Here is a 6,701-nt window from a genome sequence, read left to right as displayed (position 1 = left end):
TCAAAGAGAAGGCCCAGAATAGGGAGCACTGTATGCAGACTCATTTTTATGTTTACAAATGGTCTGAGACAGCTTCTTCAGCGAGATACCCCAAAGACGGGGACAATATAAGTGTTTTTTTTTTTTTAAAAGGGACATTCATTAGTGAAGCTGGTACTGCTGACAAGTGTGTAAGTGGCCACTGCTGGTTATCATAAAGGAGCAGATGCAGCAGGACTGGGGCCAGGGTTTTTGGGGGCCCACTGCATCACAATTATGACTGTCTACCTTTAAAAAAAAGGGGCATCAGAGCTTATTGTCCTTTCAAGCATTAGGACAGAGGTGATGATCCATCATGGAGGGGAAGAGGTAAAAGAGGTAAAGGAGATAGCCTGCTACCCAATACTGCAGTTATTATTAGTGCAGCAGGTATAGTTGCATTGGGGTCAAAGAGTGTGAGAGGCTCACAGCACCCCAATAATGGGGAGCAGTTTGTTTGGGATATCTGTTTTTGTTTGATGCATTTGCTGTTTTATAAGTCTCATATTTGGTGCAGCTCATAAGCTACAGAAAAAGTATTCCTGAAATCATCTTATAAGCCCCGCTCCCTGCACGCAGCCATGTCCCTTCCGCTCACCCAATCCTTGTCATAAAGTTTTGGAGGGGGGCCTGACCTCAAAACATTTTGCTTAGGGTGGGCTCAGAGTAAAAAAGTTTGAAGACCTCTGTTCTAGTATAAGTTAGGGAACCCTTGCCATTGCAAACTAGATATCCCTGGACGACGCTCTGAAGAATCCTGGACCTTCGACGTTCCACTACCTCTGGAACACTGAAGAATCTCCCTTTGAATCAAGGAGTGACTCCCCTGCTTGGCAGGTACCAAAACTTTGAATCAACAGTCGCAAACTTTCCCACTCCCGCCGGAGTCCGAAGTCCCTGCAGCCCCAGAAGTAGATTTCCTGACTTCTCCAAGGCCATCGTGAGTCCCCAGCGAAGCTGAGGCAAGTGGACCCCTCGAGTGACAAGGAACTGCAATACCTGGGTACCGGGCACTATTTTCGAGTGCAAACCCTTCACGACATTCTACGAACTTGTGCATTGGACCATGTGTGATCCAAGCCAACAGCAGGAATTCCTCTGAAGATCAGAGTCCTACCTCGTCCCGAGTGACCGTGGGCTCCTGGAGAGTGAATCCTCCCGAGGCGTCTTTGTGATCCCTTGAAGGCTGGCCTGTGGGTCCCCAGAAGACTTTTCTACAAAACCAAAGGGCTCCCCTGATTGCTCCAGGCCTGCCCTGACTTACCCTTGCTGGGTGAGTCCCTCAGACCTTGGTGGTCTGCACTGCTCACTTTTTACGCTTTCCATGACACTTGCTGTTACCAAGGCTTGTTGGCTCCAATCTGGTCACCGACACTGCAGTAAGCTGCAGACTTTGTGGGACACGCCGAATCCAGCTCCTGGTTGTCGTCGTCACCTCCTGGACCTCGTGGCTGAAGAGTCAAGACACCTGTGATCACTTGAAATCACCCGACGACTGTGGGCATCCAGCTTCCTTGCCCCGGGTCACTGCCAAGTGACTTTGAACACTGTCTCCTCTGCTTTAAGGTCTTCTTTCTTCTGAATACAGCCTTGGATTCCACCGGACACTTCTTCTGTCTTCACAAGCAGCAAGTCTTCTTTGGCTCCCATTGAAAACAACGCCGCGACCCGACACCAAAAGACACCTATGCACCCGGCTTCCCTGGGTGAGGTAACTCCTGCACTTGGTGGTCCTGTGTATGTTGGCTCTAGAACTACTTACCCTGTAAGTAACTTGCTTGTAGACTCTCCCGAAGTATCCTAAAACTTTAAAATTCCAACCGCGACTTGCTCCATTGAAGTCTATTGGGATCCGCGGTTGTGTTCTCACACTGCATGCGTCTCCCGTGGGTCCTTTACTTACCTGCCTTGGGTGGATTAGTGAGGCCCCAGCGCTTCTGAAGGCCCTAGGCCTTGTCCCTTCTCAAGTCGATATTCCTAAACCTCTCCTTTAGTATATGGTCTGGTACGCCCCTAGGGCCCCAGCCATATTTGTGCCTAACATGTTGTGAAACGTTGATTTGTGCATAGGTTCCTGACTTCTTGAGCAGTTTGTTTGGGATATCTGTTTTTGTTTGATGCATTTGCTGTTTTATAAGTCTCATATTTGGTGCAGTTCATAAGCTACAGAAAAAGTATTCCTGAAATCATCTTATAAGCCCCGCTCCCTGCACGCAGCCATGTCCCTTCCGCTCACCCAATCCTTGTCATAAAGTTTTGGATGGGGGCCTGACCTCAAAACATTTTGCTTAGGGGGGGCTCAGAGTAAAAAAGTTTGAAGACCTCTGTTCTAGTATAAGTTAGGGAACCCTTGCCATTGCAAACTAGATATCCCTGGACGACGCTCTGAAGAATCCTGGACCTTCGACGTTCCACTACCTCTGGAAGACTGAAGAATCTCCCTTCGAATCAAGGAGTGACTCCCCTGCTTGGCAGGTACCAAAACTTTGAATCAACAGTCGCAAACTTTCCCGCTCCCGCCGGAGTCCGAAGTCCCTGCAGCCCCAGAAGTAGATTTCCTGACTTCTCCAAGGCCATCGTGAGTCCCCAGCGAAGCTGAGGCAAGTGGACCCCTCGAGTGACAAGGAACTGCAATACCTGGGTACCGGGCACTATTTTCGAGTGCAAACCCTTCACGACATTCTACGAACTTGTGCATTGGACCATGTGTGATCCAAGCCAACAGCAGGAATTCCTCTGAAGATCAGAGTCCTACCTCGTCCCGAGTGACCGTGGGCTCCTGGTGAGTGAATCCTCCCGAGGCGTCTTTGTGATCCCTTGAAGGCTGGCCTGTGGGTCCCCAGAAGACTTTTCTACAAAACCAAAGGGCTCCCCTGATTGCTCCAGGCCTGCCCTGACTTACCCTTGCTGGGTGAGTCCCTCAGACCTTGGTGGTCTGCACTGCTCACTTTTTACGCTTTCCATGAGACTTGCTGTTACCAATGCTTGTTGGCTCCAATCTGGTCACCGACACTGCAGTAAGCTTCAGACTTTGTGGAAGACGCCGAATCCAGCTCCTGGTTGTCGTCGTCACCTCCTGGACCTCGTGGCTGAAGAGTCAAGACACCTGTGATCACTTGAAATCACCCGACGACTGTGGGCATCCAGCTTCCTTGCCCCGGGTCACTGACAAGTGACTTTGAACACTGTCTCCTCTGCTTTAAGGTCTTCTTTCTTCTGAATCCAGCCTTGGATTCCACCGGACACTTCTTCTGTCTTCACAAGCAGCAAGTCTTCTTTGGCTCCCATTGAAAACAACGCCGCGACCCGACACCAAAAGACACCTATGCACCCGGCTTCCCTGGGTGAGGTAACTCCTGCACTTCGGTGGTCCTGTGTATGTTGGCTCTAGAACTACTTACCCTGTAAGTAACTTGCTTGTAGACTCTCCCGAAGTATCCTAAAACTTTAAAATTCCAACCGCGACTTGCTCCATTGAAGTCTATTGGGATCCGCGGTTGTGTTCTCACACTGCATGCGTCTCCCGTGGGTCCTTTACTTACCTGCCTTGGGTGGATTACTGAGGCCCCAGCGCTTCTGAAGGCCCTAGGCCTTGTCTCTTCTCAAGTCGATATTCCTAAACCTCTCTTTTAGTATATGGTCTGGTACGCCCCTAGGGCCCCAGCCATATTTGTGCCTAACATGTTGTGAAACGTTGATTTGTGCATAAGTTCCTGACTTCTAATCTCATAAAGAGATTAGTAGAGTGTGTCTAGTAATAAATACATATATATTTTATATATATACCTGTATGGTGTCCTTTCATTTAGTAATTCAAGAGATTATAAGGTAAAACAAGCTGCTTTACATTCCTCTAAAGACTTAGCCTGAAGGCTGCTCTCCACAGCTACCAATAGGATAGCTTTCTTTAAAAGGTTGTCTTAAACCTATCTATCATAAGTGTTGAATTGTACTGGTGCAAGGTGGCCACTTTAACTAGTGACCAGCATATACCAGGCCAACTTCTCACATTGGTGGGCAGCGTGTGGGATTACAGTTTGCCATTGTTTTACCAGAAAATCTCTATTTGCATTACTAACTGAAAACCACTAAAGGTACTCAAGGTACATATAAAGTCAAGCTTAGTATCAATAAATTCTACTGAACTTAGAGCTGTGTGTCAAGGGATAGCACATCCTTTCTACAGCTCAAGCTAGGATCAGTAGGCCACAAACCAGTGTAGGTAGTACGACACTGCACAACACTAGAATGTCCTCAAAGGGTGGAGCAAGTGGGTCCACTCAGCCTCAGTATAAGGACATGACTTTCTTTGACTTGAAAGCCATGTGTGCTGCAAGGCACCTGAAGCTAGGACAGAGTCCCTCCACACTACTCCTGATAGATCTGCTGACAGCAGATGATCTTAGATTAGCTCTAGGAGCTAATAGGTCTGAATAAGGGGGTGGGTCAATTACAGTGTCTGGGTCAGATGATGAAAATCAAGATGACCTGGACTCTGTGGTTGAAGGGCCAGATCCACAGGGATCTGAAAAGGACAAATGAATTCTCCCTAAGAGAGCTGACAGAGTGGAGGAGAGGCCTAGGTCCCCTTCTAGTGAATCTGACCACTCCTATCACTCTGGCTGAGAATCTGTCCAGCAGAGGAACTCATACTTTAATAGAAGAGAGACCTCCTCTGAAAGAATGTACAAACTGCTGCAGTATGAGGAAGCAAGATTTGCCCTCAAAGCCAAGCAGTTAGCATTAGACCAAGAAGCTTTTGAGCTCCAGAGAGCTTCTAGAAAAGAGGGGTTAGAACCCCCTGGTGGCAGCAACAGTATCCCTAGAGTCAGAGAATACATTCCAGACCATAGGAACCTGTCCAAGGTTGTTCCTCCCTACCAGAGTGGGGATGATATCCACAAATGGATAACTGCTATTGAAAGGGCCTGTAGAGTACAACAGGTCCCCCAAAAGCAATGGGCAGCAATCTTTTGGCTCTCCTTTTCAGATAAAGGTAGAGACAAGCTCCTCACTGTTAGAGAAGAGGATGCTGATGATTATGAAGTCCTGAGGAGTGCACTGATAGATGGGTTTGGCTTAACCACTGAGCAGTACAGATTGAAGTTCAAAGACACCCAGAAAGCACTGAATCAGGACTGGACTGACTTTGTAGATTGTGCAACCAAGGCTCTGGAGGGTTGGCTGGTTGGTAGTAGAGCTACTGATTTTAAGGCAGTGTATAATCTTATGATGAGAGAACAGATCCTTAATAATTGCCAAAACCAGTTGTTGCATCAGTACCTGGTGGACTCTGATCTGACCTCTCCCGAAGAATTGGAAAAGAAGGCAGACAAATGGGTCAGAACCAGGGTGAGGCAGAAAACCCAGAACCAAGGGGGTGTCACCAAGCAGCTAGATTCTAAAGGCTCTGAGAAAGGTGGGGATAAGTCAAAAGACCAGAAGTCTTCACAAGGGCCCCAAAAATCTGCATCTGGTGTGGATTCACAGTCTAACAAGGGCAAAGGCCAAAAGAAGCCCTGGTGCAAATTCTGTAAACCGAAAGGGCACTGGACTTCTGACTGTAACAAGTCCAAAGACCAAACCACCACCACTCCTGCCACTAAGGCAACTGTTCCCCCTAGCTCAGCTACTGGTGGAGGTGGTAATAAGAATAAGGGTGTAGTAGGGTTGACCCTGGGTTCTGAAGTGGACTCTGGCCTAGTCAGAGTACCCACTCAGGCATTGCTGATTTGTGATGGAGACATTGATATGTCCTTCCTAGTGAACCCCAGTAATCTGAGCAAATCCAAACAGCAGCCTGTAATAAATGGCAAACAGGCTTTGGCATTCAGGGACACAGGTGCTAGTGTCACCATGGTGGCAGAGGATCTTGTGGACCCTGGGCAGATCATCCTGGGTGAAATCTACCAGGTTACCAATGCAAGCAATGTCAGGACCAACCATAGTCTGGCAGTTGTGAATTTCTCCTGGGGAGGGGTAACTGGCCTCAAGAAGGTAGTAGTTAGTGCAGACCTCCCTGTCGAATGTCTATTGAGCAATGACCTAGAGACTTCAGCCTGGTCTGAAGTAGAGTTATGGACTCATGCTGAGATGTTGGGCATCCCTGTAGAGGTATTTGCTGTGACCAGGTCACAGGCCAAAATACATCAAACTGAACCAGCTCTGGATCCTGAAACTATGGACCAGGTGCTACCCAAGAAGAGGAACAGTAGGGTTAAGGCAGTGCCTTCCTTTCTGTCTCAGATCACAGATTCACCTCTTGAGGGAGGAGAAGCAGATCCTGAAGAAGGAACTGCCCCAGAGGGACTTGAATCTGATCAGGTTGAGTTCTTGGGGGCAGGGGGACCTTTCCGGGGAAGATCTGAGTAAGTGCTGCCCCTCTCTTGAACCCCTCCGACAGCAGGCTGCTGCTGAGGCTGCTGGGAGTGCTAGTGGGTCCCATAAAGTTTATTGGGATGAGGGACTCCTATATTCTGAGGATAGAGATCCAACCCCTGGGGCCACTAGGAGGTTGGTAATACCTCAGAAGTTTAGGGGGTTCCTCTTGACCCAAGCACATGACATCCCTTTAGCAGGACACTTGGGCCAAAACAAGACCTGGGACAGGCTTGTTCCACATTTTCATTGGCCACATATGTCAGAGGACACCAAGAAGTTTTGTCGCTCCTGTGTCACTTGCC

The sequence above is a fragment of the Triturus cristatus genome, chromosome 7, assembly GCF_964204655.1.
Source record: "Triturus cristatus chromosome 7, aTriCri1.1, whole genome shotgun sequence".
In the NCBI taxonomy this organism is placed as follows: domain Eukaryota; kingdom Metazoa; phylum Chordata; class Amphibia; order Caudata; family Salamandridae; genus Triturus; species Triturus cristatus.
The sequence above is the reverse complement of the archived record's forward strand: the minus strand, read 5'-3'. Positions refer to the sequence as shown.